Source organism: Trachurus trachurus (assembly GCF_905171665.1).
Source record: "Trachurus trachurus genome assembly, chromosome: 10".
Lineage (NCBI taxonomy): Eukaryota > Metazoa > Chordata > Actinopteri > Carangiformes > Carangidae > Trachurus > Trachurus trachurus.
This window is the reverse complement of record NC_139894.1, coordinates 13030025-13043856: the sequence shown is the minus strand read 5'-3', so window position 1 is coordinate 13043856 and position 13832 is coordinate 13030025. Positions and strand designations below refer to the sequence as shown.

General features: G+C 39.2%; 1 protein-coding gene across 3 annotated transcripts in view; it reads right to left on the bottom strand.

The window, feature by feature from the left end:
* Nucleotides 1-8929, bottom strand: part of enox2 (ecto-NOX disulfide-thiol exchanger 2) — a 184864-nt gene extending 175935 nt beyond the window's left edge. Inside the window, exons 1-3 of one of the 3 annotated variants that reach the window (XM_083980583.1) lie at nt 8683-8698; nt 8500-8544; nt 6793-6918 (exon numbers count right to left, since the gene is read on the bottom strand). The gene's annotated coding sequence lies outside the window, so the exon portion shown is untranslated. Of the gene's footprint in view, nt 1-6792; nt 6919-8499; nt 8545-8682; nt 8699-8798 lie in introns of those variants that run through there. The other 2 variants (XM_083980582.1, XM_083980584.1) reach the window with 2 other exon arrangements.
* Between the last annotated feature and the right edge of the window lie 4903 nt (nt 8930-13832).

Sequence of the window (13832 nt, the reverse complement as noted above, 5' to 3'; positions counted from 1 at the left end):
AATGATAATAATTGCACAGCAACAGCACACTGCTGGTTGACACCTGCATGCAAGAACAGTTACAACATTACTTAAAACTTCTTAATGCAAATTTCAGTAACGTCCAAACTGGTTTTGTCTTGTTATGACTGAAGCCCCCACAATGATTTTGTTAACATGTTTTATATATTTTAGAGAAGGTCCCAAAAATAATCCCTCTCATACTCTGATTCATAGATGCCATCCCACTACTCACTGTTCTACAGTATTTCACCCACTTTTGATGTTTTGTAGCAGGTAGCTGTTGTATGCACAGGCCAGAAATATATTATTGATTCTGTGAAATGGCACTCTTTTTATCCAGCTCCCATATTCCCTTGAGGGTCAATAAAACATCTCATAATGAGAAATGTCACCTTCTTTCACCTCAACTGGCACAAAAACAATTCGGTTCAGAACATGGGAATGATCTCCGCATGGTGCCGTCCACCGAGCTAAGTTTAGTAAGATGGCCTCAGGCTAGACAGTCTAGTCAGACAGACTTGGGGAATAACAATCACAACAGTGTTGAGGGTATTTTACACGGGCTGCAACAAAACAGAAGGGGCCGTTTTAAATTCAAAACAAACTAATTGGCAGGCCAGCGACAGGCCATGATGGAGATGGTGTTACATTTATTTTAATGATGGGATGACAGCGCGTAATCGTCCTCAGGCAGTATTTAAATAACATAAGGCGATCAAGAGTCCACATAGTCCATTTTAAAACAGGACTGAGGAATTGCTGCAGTTTAAAGCTTTTGATTTCCCTTTAAAACAATAAGTAACTCACTATTACCACACTTTCTCTGCACTATTACTATAACTTCAAGAGTCTCCTGCTGCAGTGAAGCTTTAGTGTTGTTCCTCACTTATAAGTCGCTATAAGTAATGGTTCACCTAACCCACAGCTCAGTTCAAACTTCAGTTTTCAAAAAACTACTAAAGAAATGTTTTCAGGTTGGTTTACAGGCAGCGGGCCAGTGTGTGTGAAAGGAGGAGGGAATGACAACTGGAGGCTGATGTGTGAAAGGAGAAGGGTCCTGGAGTTACACATGGATGCGTAAGTGAATGATCATTACTCAACTGACTGTTTTGGTTCTCACCTGCTCTATGTTGTTCAGGCTGGGTGATAAATTATTTAGTTTTTTTCAAATTTGTAGTTTAGGTCGATTTGTTTGAACGAAAATGGAGTTTCTCTTAAACATCCCTGTTTTTTTGTTGTTGTTTTTAGCAGTGCCTCCTTACAGGTGGGGTAAGTTTGTCGTTTGGCTGTCTTTCATGTGACAAAGTTTGCAAATCGCCTATGCATTGTGCATTGCATTGTGTCACTGTCAGTTTTGTATACACTGCAGGAAGTGTCTGCCATCTCTTCTTTTTGGCTTGTTGTTTCTGATTGCACTCCCAGAAGGGGAAATCAAAACAAAATAAAGTTTGTTGGCATCTGCAGATTGATTTTCAGTAGGGGGGAAATATATATTTAAATTCAAAAATCACAACAAATCGCCCAGTCCTATGTTGTTGTAAGTTTTGTGCTCACCTGTCTTGGTTGGTCTGATCCATGCTCTGTGATCAAAGAGCAGGTGTAGGGTGAAGTCAGAACAAGTTTCTGAACCTAAATCCTTTGAACCTAGGTGTTCGGGTTCAGTTGAAAACCGTTACACCCCTACTTTGTATAAAAATCTTTGCCAAATCAATAAATGTAGATGTACTGTATGTATTAGAGCAGGAAGCAACAGCTAATAAATACCAGGTGTGCAGGTCCATTACTTCGCTGCATCAATTAAGCCAGTGATGTCAGAGGCCAAAAGCAGCTTCTCAGGGCTTCTTATTGATCATAGTAAATACTCCAACATCCTACATTTTAATAAAGCATTTGGAGTACTTTATTTGGCACAGCCATCCGCAGCTATAAACCCTCCTTGAGCAGGGGTCTAAAAGCTTCTCGGGAAAGTGAAGTTGTTTACTTGATGTTCAGAGCATTTGGTGCTGACACACGCTGATGTTTTAGCTAACAAGCTTAGGCCTCTGACATCAACAGCCCTAATTAATGCAACTGAGTAATGGGCTGGCACATATCAGCTGTTATCCTGCCCTAATCATTGTTTTTTAAGCAAAACCCAAAACGTGTTTAGAGTAATTTAGTTGCACGGTTGCATCTGGTGCTTTGCCCGCAGCAAACCTACACTGAATCAGTAAAAGAAAAAGTGTATCTTAATTAATGTATTTACAAATTACTTTCTCAATCAACTGATTGTTTGGTTCATGTCCAAATTTCCCCAAAAACGTGGAATAATGTTGAATTCCTGATGTAAATTCATAGCTTCAAATGGCTTGTTTTTGTAAATGCAATCAAGTAAATGCAACAGAGATTGCAGGAGAATGTTTGTCATTTCTATTAGGCTAAATCAATTATAGAGATGAAAGCCAAGTCAGACAAGGTCTACACTTATGTACTGTATATGTTCAACAGGTGCTTGGCTTTGCATCTGGTATATATAACTTGCACTTCAGCTTTCTATTAACAGTGTTTCCGACTGTGTTTTTTATAGTGTCTGTGAGGACGAGGAGCAGCGTGTTCATCTGGAACTGCTGCAGCAGGAGGGTTTGGAGAAGACTTTGACAGCCTCTCTTCCTCTACAGCATGAACAATATATTGAAGTTCAAATACCTATTCTTCTTTTTTTTTTTTTACCAAAAGCAGAGCTCTGAAGCTGTGTTATTTATTTCTGGTTAGCTCATGATTGGCAAGTGCAATACAAGACAATTCAAGCTACATGGAAGAATTGTGCATTTAATCAAACTGCACTGTAGATCAGGGTTACAAGGATGACGTGACATAACATAACATACACTTTATATGTGGGCTCTAAAAGCAGCAGCCCTGCCCGCCACTCACAGAAACCTCAACTAATAACTACAATTACTGCCTCACTAGTGGTCTGCCTCTGCCAACCAGTCAAGTTTCAGGTAGCATTCAAGTCCAGGCTCATAGAATAAACAGAGTTAGACTTTTAAAGAATGAGTCAAAGCCAAAAACATGTTTTGTGAGGTCACAGTGACCTCGACCTGTGACCTCTTCCCTCATCACATTCATGAGAAAAGGAGGGACGCACACAGATGGATGATGGACAATCCAAACAGGCTTTATTGTGTTTTACTCCTCACTGATTGTAGCTGCTGCTGTTTATCATCAAACCAAACGCACTCAATCAATTAAAGCACTTATCCTCTCATCGTATTTCACTCTACTGTCTCCTTTAGCAGCCATTTTCCCAGCTGATCACACACAATGCCACAGAGCACAATGAGTTCCTCCTGCTGCCACAATCATGACTGCATGACATCACATAATGTAACCAAAGCCCCCCCCCCCTTACTCTATTACACACAAAGAATCCCATCTGCACTCACGGCTTTGGTGTCCACATTTGTCTCTGTCCTGTGACTTCAATAAGTCAAGCATGAATCCATCAACAGAGCAGTAGATCAGGTATCACTGGCATGGGTGCAGTTCTTATTTGTGCAAAGCAAGGTCATGGAACCACATGGAAGCCGGATCAATCAGACAGATTAATGAAGCACAACCTGCTGACATGACGAATATTGACACCCCTATTACATCTTGGTCCTGCAGTCCTCAACACTGCTTAAATAAATCAGGCCCAAGTAGAAGGAGGCAGGAAAACTTCTGAACCAAATCTTTCACACGGTAAAAAGAAAACCAGAGGGGCTGAAATATACTGGTAATGGGACTCTGTCTGGAAATACTGAGCATCATTTTGTCAGCTGTGTGTTCTGTTCAATATCTTAAGGCAAATAAAAAGCTGAGATAAGAAGCTCATACATATTAGTGACGTTCAGCTGCAACTAGTTCAGTCCGCAATGAATGATGGTTTATTATCAATTATTCTGTTGATTCAGTTACCATTCAACTAGCTTGCCAAAATACTCTCAGTCAAGATGTTCACTACATTCTGGTCTTTAAATAACTTGTTTTTTCTCTCACAGCGAGTGGCGAAAACAAAAAGCAAAAAGTGCCAAACATTTTTTTGTTTCCAGCCTCTGAAAAGTGGCAATTTATTCTTCTTCTTCTTCTTGTAATATATGACAACAAAGTGAATGCATTAAGGTTTTGGAGTTTTAGATGGACAGAAGAAGTAAAAGCCCCTTTCTGTTCAAGGCAGGAATTTTCCACCTGACCATTCTGGGAAATAAATGGGAGTGAGGCGTAGGGGTAGTGACAAGGGTGGGTCGATAACTGCCCCTATTATGGCGCTTTTCCACTGGCACGGTGCGGCACGGCCCGCTTTTTTTGCTTTTCCACTAGCCCTAGTACCTGGAACCAGGTACCATTTTTAGTACCTCCTCGGCCCTGGTTCCAAGCGAGCCGAAGCGATACTATAACGTGACGTCAGCCGACTGCCTTCCGCTGATTGGACAGAGCGGCGTCACAGGAAGAGTGCGAGCGCTATGTCCGACACGAGAATCAAACCCGGGAATTTCAAAAACAGAGCGGCAACAGCGCCAGCAGATCTGTACCGAGACTGTTGTTACTCCTTCACCCGAGTTAAATGTTGCTGTGTGTAAACCACGCTGTGGTCTGTTAACGAGGTGCAGACGAGTGAGTTTGGAGCTGACGAGTGGATCGAAAAAAGAGAGGCGGACAATGCGGCCCTGCGATCGCCTCCGCGATCACCCCCGTGCCGACCCCGCTGAAGAGGTACTAGAGAACTCAGCTGTAGTGGAGAAGCACCTTTACAGAGCCGAGTTGTGCCATTCCGTGCTGTGAAAGTGTAGTGGAAAAGCGTCATTACAGGGCAGATGCTGACGTTGTGGTGTTATATGTAATAAATAATGTAAATAATATTTAGGAATTAAAGGGATAGTTCAACATTTTTGGCAAAGTGGCACTTTGGCATAATCCCTAGTCTTAGGAGTAGGTTTTTTACCTTTAATTGTCGGTGCAAGCTATTTTTAGAATGGTGGAGCAGAGCCATGAGCTGCTCAGAGCAATTTGCCAAAATGTTGAACTATCCCTTTAATATTCTGTTCAGTTAACAATTTTTAGCTTACTGGGGCTAAGACAGTGTCTTTTAATCAAGCCTAAGATTATAAACGTATAGGTTGGTGTTTCATGATTCATGGCTAAGAAATCAGCATCACACATGTAAATACTGACAAAACATAAAATGAATCACCTCCTTTCTCTCTGTGAATCTCCACAGCCGAACAAGAAATACATACAAAATAAACCATAATGTATTGGCCAAGTGCAGCTCTGCAGCAGATACAAATATATATCCAGTTGTTTTTACTTGATTTAACTGCTTTGCTTTCATGTTTAAAGCATCTCCAGCGTCATTTCTCTACAGATTCTGCTTGTATTTCTGACAACAGGGACTCAGAGGAGGCCAGAACAAATGGCATCCTCCATTTTTAATCAATGGGAGGATTAACCTTTTGCTATCAGCAGGGCTTCTCTTTGCAAAATGTGGAGTCAAGATTTAGGATTATGCCCATGAAGACATGCTTTAGCTCATTATTAGACTTAGATTTTTTAGCCCGGTATGACACCCCATATATCACCAGCGTTAGGTTACCATTAATGACTCAGTAATCCTTCAAATCTCTCCAAAGAAATGCACCTCATCATCATGAGCCTCTCGGGAAATGAATGTATTTGCAGAGGTGTCTTCTGTAATGATCCTCCATTTTTAGAGGTGAGCTCTCCACTTTCATGCCCTCATCAAAGGCTGGTCCTCTGAACATTTAGATAAGTACCACAATGGTGATTCTTAATATTTATATCACTCACACAGAGCTCATAAAACTGTTTTACTGCACAATGTGTTTCTCACATTTTCAGCAGCACATGTTGAAAATGATCTCACTACAGAGAATTTGCTACATTGCTGAAACACAAGTTGACTTATGAATTTGTTTCCTAAACTGACAACTGATTAAATCATTTAATTAATCGTCCAATTCATTGTTCAATTCATCTTTATTTCTTTGGCACTTTAAACACAACAATAGTGATTTTCTAGTGCTTCACGGTGCAAAGAGAGACAATAAAAGCAAGTAAGGGAAAACACAGAGGTCATTTATCAAGGGAGAAAATTCCTCCCTGGTTTCATCTTCTCAAATGGGAAGATTTGCTGATTTTGCCTGTTTTGAAACTGAACATTTTGGGTGTTTTTGGATGAGGAAAACAAGCAATTTAAAGGAACATGTTGGGCATACTGAACCACTTATAAAGTCTGTAAACTAAACAATGTATTATTAAAGCAGAAGTAAGCGGAATATTTGTGTTAAAATAAGTCTTAAATAGTTATATCTTCCGACAGCAATCACTTATATAGAGTGTTTGGTCTGAAACACAGGTCTGTCAGTCACTCTGCTCTGCTGTAAGCCGAGGAGAAAACTTCTTGTATACTTCCTTGTATCCTACAAACTTTATCCAATGAGGAGAGAGAACGGCATGAAGGGCTGTGTGTGCAGCCCAGGGATGCGCGTGAGGGCGGGGGGCTGCTAACTCCATCGGCTGACAAGAAGTTAGCCAAAATGACCGGATCGCTTACTTCTGCTTTAAGAATAAAAAAACACTACAGATCTACAGTGAAAATATACTTCCAATTTACAATCACAGTAACATGTTGGTTATTAAGTGCAGTCCTCTATAGTACTTAAATGGTGTATACAACTATACTTTTGTTCTGGAGACAATATGGCCCACATAGCAGCAAATCCAAACTAATCTCTGTCAACTCACAAACAGCAAGGAACGACGGTCCACTGTGTGTTCACATCAGGACCTTTTCTCTCTCTCTCTAGCTGCTGATGGCACTCCCACAGACGACCTTAAGTCGTCCTCTGCAGACCCAGACAAGTCTCAGCACTGTGACAGACAGACAGACAGGGTGTCAGCCTTCAGTAAACACTGAAGCCTTAAAATACTTTGCCCAGACTAAAGCTACTGAAACAATGAATGGGCATTGACAGCCCTTACACCATCTTGGTAGTAGTGGTGCAATCTTCAAATTAAGCCCAAGAAAAGGGAAAACTTCTGAACCAAATCCTCCACATGTTAAATGGAAAACAAGGCGAGCTGAACCATCATGGAAAGTGGTCACTCACTCCCTTGAAATACTGAACTAAAATGTCACAGACTTCCTCATATTTATCAGCTGATGATATGGATTTAAGATTAACCAACCTACTTCCAGAAACCTTTTGAGTTACACACAGCTACAGCTGCAGATTTTGGTTGTTGTTTTTTTTTATCATACATTTCTTTTATTCTTTCTTTTTTCTGAGTAATCAGTTGTTTTCTCAACCTCAACACAAACATATCCCTCACACTCCTTTCAGTGACTCATTCAGATTAAAGTTGCTTCAACAATGACAGTATTTTACATACTCATCTGGTTATTTATTATTACAGTCAAGCCTGAATAACCTTATTTTAATTGAAAATTTATAGCATCAGTTTGAGGTTGCAGAAAAGGTGCGGCAGAAAGCGAGACTCCTACTGCAGGGATAACAATCCCGGGTCTCCCTCCTTGCAGCGTCTCCAAAATGAGATCCTGTCAAATTCAACCATAATGTGCAGCTATGATTGGTGCAATCAACTGTTCTCTGTGCTCATAATAACTTCATGAACTGTGCTCTAAATTACAGATAATAACTGCACGACTATTGCTCGCCTCTGTTCAAAGCAACACTAAACTGCACAAAACACACTGGTCCGGGACTAATCAGCTCTGTGGCGGAGGTGTGTACAGTATGAAGATAAAATAGGGTTACTTACTACTAGTGTTGTAGTCAAGACCACCTAACCCGAGACCAAGTGAAGACCAAAACCAGAGCAGACCAAGACCAAAACAAGACCAAGATTTTGAGGGGGTCCAGAACAAGTCAAGACCAAGACCAAACTAATGGGAGACCTTTTTTAAGACCATTCAGTGCCAGTACTCCTAATAATCATGTGGTTTGACATTATATTATTCCTCAGCTCAAAAGAAAAGATAAAATACCACATTTGGATTGAACACATTAACTTTTGCACCTCCCCCCTCCCCACTCGGTGCCACCTGCCACAAGAATAACACGGAAGCACACAACCTGCTGAAGTCTTCCCCACTTTTGACACTGGTGCAACCAAGTTTAGATGGTTACACCTGCAGATACTTACATACACACACACACACCGAAGTGAGCGAGTGGCAGAGAGAGACATCTGCGGCGAAAATAAAGAGAGATGTCACTGCAGCTGTGGTCTTGACTGGTTTAGAGTTTAAAAAAAAAAAAAATCCCGAGTCCAGCTCGACCGAGACAAGACCGAGTAAACATGAAGTCGATTTCCGAGACGAGACCAAGACCTTTAAAATGTGGTATACATGTACGAGTAGCTACTACAACACCAGTTACTACTACTTAGAAAATGAGGGCTGTCGCTGCATGAGCTCAAACATGATACTGTCACGCTACTCAGTTGAAATATTGTAGTCAGGGAACTTGCAAACTAGTCCGTGTAACTTAAACAAGTGAGACAGGGGATATATTCGGACAACATAACATATTAAATGACTGACAATTTAAGTAAAAAAAAAATGCAATAAATCGCCAACTTTTGCCACATTGTGACTGGTAGTAAACTTACACGCGTTGCAGCGACGCTGTCTGAGAAGCTAATGCTAAATACACTGTTGTTGTCGGGGGAGGAATTTAGCACCGGCTAAAGTGAAACAGGAAGAGAAGGAGGAAGTATTAAAGTACCTCGGTGCAGCGTGTGTCCTCCTCCATGGTCCGTGTACCGCCGAAAAGCGTCCTAGACATCCAAGCGATACTCTGAAGTTTGTTTTCTGTGTATGTGAGCGTGTAACCAGGAAAGCCTCTGGTTAGCAACGAGACCTGTCAAACAATGGCGGCGGAGCCAACTACGGCAAGCAGGAGGCCGACACGTGCGGTTTGTTGACGGTTTTTTTTTTTCTTCTTTCTTTTTTTTGCCAGCCCCCTATGGGCGAAGTGTTCATGGTGGGTCGTTTTGCTGCCGCAGAGACTCTCGGATAACTAATGGGTGGTAGTATTATTTAATATAATGAGGAAATACCATCTGACAGTTTCAACCACAGTCATTTTTCAATATAAAAAGGGAGATGTGCTCCTTTTTCTAGTAACTCTCCATCTATTTACACTGACTAAAAAAGACATAGATAACACAGCAAATGAATAAGCAAAACAAAGCACACAAAGGCAAATAAACCATAGGCCTACTGTATTTACGAAAAATAGGCTTTGAATAAAATAAATCACTCTAATTTAAAAACAATAGGGTGAAAAATAATGAGATGTTGTTGTTTTTTTAACACATGCACACAAATAAAACAAATTACACTCAGCAGTTTATTGGGCACAGTTAGTTTAAATCATCCCATGAAGGCTATAATGTTCAAAACTGAAATTGTCTTAAAGGAGGACTTGACTCAGTTGAATCATCATCTGCTAGGGTTTTACCTTAGAGTTGACCCATTCAAATAATAATGGTAAACTAGACAACAGGCACATAGCCTATATATTTTATATAATGCAATAATGCAAATAATGATCTTCTTTAAAAAAGAAAAATGTTATGTGTTTATTTCTGTAATAAATGATACAAGTACCCACGCTCTGAATCACAGGATTTTTTATATATAGCAGATTATTTATTCACTAATTTGTTTGTTTGTTTTTGCAATTCATATTGATCTACAGTAGTTCATAATGATGGAAAGTGCTTCATTCTCTACGACTTTTTGACAGCTTTTCAAGAATGCAGGTATTTGTGTTGGTGGTTTTTCTTATGGATGCGCAGGTTTAAAAAAAAAAAAAAAAAAAAAAAAAAAGGCCCAGAATAAGGCTTTGATGAATAGCCTATATTCAGTTTTTATTCCTCATCTTATTTCACACAAAATAGGATGGATGGTATTATTTTATTAATTACACAAACTTGTAACCTCCTGGAGTTGGCAGCTCACATCTTTCTTTTTAATTTTAACCATCATATCTTTTTTTTTTTTTCAAAAGACTCAGGAGACAAATTTCTGTCTATCTGCTGCATTTATCATAGTTATTCTCTTTTACAGCTGTCATTATTCCTTCGTAGTTTTAATTTAATGGTTTCCCTTCAAATTTCGATTCAAATTAATACAAGACTATTATGTAGATGGGGTTGATGAAATTCAAAGTTACACAAGTTGTCCTTGGAGGGGAAGTTATTCACTGAAATTACAAAAGGAAATTTGAATATAAGAATATCTGGAGCACACTCTGACTTGTCTTTTAAGAATACGCAGTCAACCTGTATGTTCTTTGAGGCATTGGTGGAAACACGTGTTCAAGTAAAGTAGTACAGCACTATTAAATTTAAATGAACTTGAGTTTCCCATACATAAAATATAAGAATAAAATATAAAGATTATAGATATAGGAATTGTTTTTTTTCTTCTTTGTCTTAATATTCATCACATGATCACATGGCTCCTCAGATTGATCCTGTAACCCATTCAACAGGCCTGACCCCTTGGCTGTGGATTACTTATGATATTTAAAGTATTTAAACGGAATTTCAACTCAAGTGGCTACAACAGTGAAATACGACTCATGTATTCATGCATCTATATCAATAGTGTCAACAACAATATAACTGTTACAGTGGGTGTTTTTCAGTTTTAACCTACATTTTGTTGTCAACTTTTTGCTTATGAATGCAGGACTTTAATGTATAATGGAGTATCTTTAGATAAATATATTAGTATTTTTTTAACTTAAGTTCAGGATTTGAATACTACTTTCCAACACTGACAAGGGATGACAAGTTTTCTCTCTAAGCTGCCATGAATTATTGCCTATCTGGGATGTGAGCTGTTTATCCACATTTCTCATTTTTCATTTTGTTCCTGTGCTACCTTCGGCTTGGGATTTACACGGCTTAGTTTGTCTGTTTCCTAATGTTTAACAACTAAAATAGCTCAAAGCTGATTCTTCTCACTCTTTCAACACTTAAAATAGGCCTACATCCCGGGTAAGAGAAGTGTTAACTAATGCTCGTCTACAAAATTTTTTTTTAAAAAGATAAATTTAATCATCCAAAAACAGAGATAAAGTGGGAATGTCATTTTAAAACCACTTAATACCACTTTTTTGTCCTTTTTAGCAAATCATTTCATTTTGTGGCTAATTACACTTTGTTCTCAGTTGTGTTCTCCGCCATCTCCTGCTCATCAGCTTATTGATACTGTTCTGGCAGCTAAGCTCTCTCATAGATGCTGGGCCATGAACAAAGCCAATGATATCTAGTGAATTCTCATAACAAGGGGATTAGCATATGTGCCAGCATGCATTCTACTCCCACAGCATTAAGAGTTTTGGACCATTTACAGCCAATTACACCACTGCTAATGCTTTCTTTGCACCCACCCTTCCCCCGGGCCAGTCATGATATTTGACATGTTTGGACAACTTTGCATGAATTAATCTTCCTTGATTTGTTTGCACTGGATTGAACTACCTGGCAATCACTACTTGCTCTCTAGTAGACATCAGATTCTTCTTCGAGATAATCTCTACATCAGTACTTATTAGAGCTCTCTATGTCACGTGTTCTCCACCGAGAGGGGTGAAACTGAGTGTAAATACTGATCTGAGAGATCTATTAATGCTTAATGAGCCATTAATATTCCCGAATGAGTAATAATCCCAGTTAACATGTCTCCCCCAGCTGGGAAGATGTACTCTTGCCTGGTTTCACAGCAGGTTGCTTCAATTAGGCACCTATTGCACAGGCTCAGCTGCACAACACAAGCCAATAGTTTAATAACATACTGTTATACAGAGCACATGCAATTCTCTTAGCATTTTTCAGCAACTAATCTCAAGGCATTCTTCATAAAAGCTACATTTAATACAGGAAGCAGCCAACTAACAAGGTTTTCAAATTTTGGTTAGTGTCATACCTCCTGGGATAAATGTAAAACCTACCTCTTTTGTTAACTACAAAATAGGGGCATTAGAGTTAATTAGTAGCCAGTGCATTTTGAGTCAAGGCTGCTGTTAGTGTTTTCCTGCAGAAAGCTCAAACTTTAAAACTGTAGCTTGTAAAACTACATGTAGTTTAGGCTGGCAGTAGTACTGAATTAACAAACTACATTTCTACCCCTGGAGAAATTTAGTTTGTAAAACAACAGCTAAAGAAAAGTAGCTTTAGCAACTATTTATACTCATTTAACTGCGTTAAATATGTGGTGTATATGAAACAAATTATAATACAAAAAAATCACATGCCAGCAGAAACTCAGTTTTCTTTTTCTTTTTTTTTTTAGAAAAAAAGCTGACATTTTTGGTCAACATACTGTAGGCTTACCATAGAGATGTTGGGTAACATGTTGGGTAATATAAAGAGAATATTAAAATCCTAACCCAATACCCACTTGTAAATCAGAAATGTAAATCAGTCAACAAAAAAATGTAATAAAAAATACAAAGAGGTAGACATTCTAGATTGGTGTGTCTTAAACAACAATGTTTAAAATCATGACAGGAACGCCAGGGCAATCAGAAGCAGCGTTGGCTTGGCATGTCATGACATGATTCATGCCTTTTTTCCCAAGAGAGTTCTGGAACACAAATTTATATTATATAGGTCTTTATATGTACACGATGACGATGGACTTCTGGGGATAATTGTATGGCTTTCTGAACCCAATTGTTTCCATTGAATATCATCAGGGCCATACAAAGGACTACAGGTTTTACAGCCTGGGTTTATAATTGGTTAGTTTGTTTGTGTACCCTTCCTTTATGGCTTCTTAAGGGAATAAAAAAAAAAAGAAACCACAAGCCGTGCTGACCATCACCGGTTCTTGAAGACAACAAAGTCTCGCTGTAGCAGCTGCAGCTATGGTTGGTGCTCATTCCTTGTAATACGTGATCATCATGTATTTGAAAATACAAGGCTGTGTCCTGTACTCAATCAATACAGAATGCAATTTTCCAGTATTTCCATACACTACATGTCCTTCAAGTGCTCTGAATAATGTAAAAGCAAGTAAACCAGCAAAAAAAAAAGCAATTACAACTTTCAGGTGGATTGGAGAAGCATTAAGGCTATTTAGCCTTAATATTTTTGTGATAAATTGGGTGATAAAGTACACAAAACATTGCATTTTCAAGGAGGTTCATCTACCCCAAGCACAGTTTAAGGCAGAGATCATGATTTATATATCTTTAGAAAATGAATTGTGCACATCAGACCATAAGTTGGTGGGTTGGAGAGTCAAAGACATACTTACTGCATATGTGTCTAATGAGTTAGTTTAATTTAATAAAAGAACCAGGTGTTGGTCCATTGTTGCGTGGATGGTCACCATCTGTGCTACCCACCTACTGTACAAGGGACTGAAACATCTGATGAGACTCAAACAAAAATTAAACAACAGCAGCATAAGACAGATTCACTCCACAGAGTGACACCGTGATCATGCTTAAGGATCTAGATCCTCTTCTGTGTGGCAGGACATCTAACTCCCATTAGTCTGAGCTGGAAGGATGGCCTTCAGCTTATTTATGACCAATAAGATTGACCAAGGTAAGAATCAGCAGTGATTTCCTTGTCACTTTCACTAGTTTATATCAAATCGCTCACGCTTCATCACTGCTGCCACTGATGGCTCACTCCCACCTGCAGAAATACAATCAACACCAACATTGACCAGTTGTCGGTGTGAAAAATATGGCGTTTATGAGTCGGACCTGTGAGTTCCAGGGTTACAG